The 1,940-nt window shown below is 38.1% G+C and overlaps 1 pseudogene; it reads right to left on the reverse strand.

Moving 5' to 3' along the window:
• Positions 1-357: 357 nt before the first annotated feature.
• On the reverse strand, positions 358-1,205 carry LOC120209939 (annotated as a pseudogene).
• Between the last annotated feature and the right edge of the window lie 735 nt (positions 1,206-1,940).

Raw genomic sequence — 1,940 nt, forward strand, 5'->3', positions numbered from 1 at the left:
ATTATTTCAACAACACTCATGTCCCCCCAACTTTTCCTTTGTGGCTGCCTTCCATAAAGGCGCCTAGCCTCTAGTGATGAATAATGATAGAAGAAGATAGATAGTGCTTTTCAACAAGTTATCATGTTGATCCCATAATCAGAACAAGATCGATCCTTCATATTAACTGATGATGATTATCAGAGAATAAAGAGTAATAAATTTGGGTTTTCAAGTCAGGGAATAAATAGCGATTAGATACAACACAGCTTTGTGCCTTTCTTTTTCCTGCTGCAAAAAAAAAAAAAACTACGCCACCATCATTATCATTATCATCATTCATTAAAGCAGTTTTTTTTTTGGTTATTTGAAACCTCTTCATGCTTTCCGGTGCAATGGGAGCTCCAGAGTTCTGTTTTCATCTTCTTTACTCGCCATCTGCTTATTTCTTCTTCCTCCAATGACCAGCTTCTGAACTTCCTTATATGGACTATCCTCTTCTCTTTCCATAATTATTTCCACCTACAATGCAAGATAGTTAGCTTCATAAAGGGAAAAGAAAACTAACCCTAATATAAAAATCAACGGGATTAGGTTTCTGGGAAAACTAACCCTAGTATCCAAAGTTATGGGAGCTGATTTCTGGAAAAAAAGGCCGAGTCCAAGGCTGTTTCGCTTCTGCTTTTGTCTCTCGCTGCTTTGTGGTTTTGGAACCAGTAGAACACGTTCTTGCCTTCGATCTTGCCGTACTTCCGAGCTGCTCGGTGTTGTGTTCTATTTGTTGTGCGTCGGGGTTCGCATCCCTCCTCGATACAGCATCTCCAGTATCCCTATCTGCTCTTGCGTCGGGTTCCACCGCGTACCCCCGGGTGCGTTTCTACCTACATATCATACAGTAAACTTCTTTCAATAAAAATAATCATCCAGCAGCCGTGTTCACAGTACATGAAATGATGTGAAAGTGTAAGTATACCGGAGGAGAATGGCGGTTGTCGTTGGAGGGGACATTGCCGAGTTTCCTTGGGCCTATCGGGTCGAATGAAGCTCTTGAGGTCGAAAGAGGAGACGGTGGGGTTGTATCAGTGGAGTTGGAGTGGAGTTTAGGAGCAAGAGGGCGTAAACGCTTGCAGCCAAGCGAGAGCAATGGCTCTTGTGCTCCAGAATCCACGTCCCAATTGATGCACCTTCATGTTTCCAAGGTGAAGGTGTGAACCACGGAGAGTGGTGAATTATATAGAAGATTATATTAAACTAAATTAAGAAAAACAAAAGAAAGTGGATATGAGGTGGTGCATTGAGGAACCCAGACCAAATGATGAGGTGAGGTTGACTTTGATTTCTAAAATCCCAAAACAAAAGTTTAAGAGTAAAGTGAACTTTTATCATCGTTTAAACCGAATATTTATAAGGAATTAAATATCATTTAATTTATGGACAACACATATGCATTCTATAAATATAATTACTTAAATTAAAATTTATTTAAAAACTATTATTCTTTTTTAATATTAAAATCACTTGAATTTGTACTATTATCATCACCATCATCGTATTAGGGTGAATTTCAATTAGGGTAGGGGCGTGTGGGTTGGAGTTGGGCAGTCTAATCAATTTTCATAGCTTTCTTGATAAGGTGTTATTGCTTTTCGGTGGCCTCTTTTTTGTTTTTTTATTTTTAATATTTTGGGTAAAGTATAGTAATGATCACTAAACTTTTCTATAGCTTTCATTTAGATCCCCCAACTTTTAAAACTTACAATACAGTCTTCTAACATTTAGTCCGTTTGCAATATGGTCTCCGCCGTTATATTGTCGTTAGTATGTTTGCAATATGGTCACTGAACTTTTCAGGTGCTTGCATTTAAGTCCCCCAACTTTTAAAACTTGCAACACATTCCTTAATTTCATTATAAACCCCAAATTCCTTTTCGATATCAAATTTCCTTTTTCGCTTCTCTCTT

Source organism: Hibiscus syriacus, unplaced genomic scaffold (genome assembly GCF_006381635.1).
Source record: "Hibiscus syriacus cultivar Baekdansim isolate YM2019G1 unplaced genomic scaffold, ASM638163v2 tig00000666_pilon, whole genome shotgun sequence".
NCBI classification, from domain to species: Eukaryota; Viridiplantae; Streptophyta; class Magnoliopsida; order Malvales; family Malvaceae; genus Hibiscus; species Hibiscus syriacus.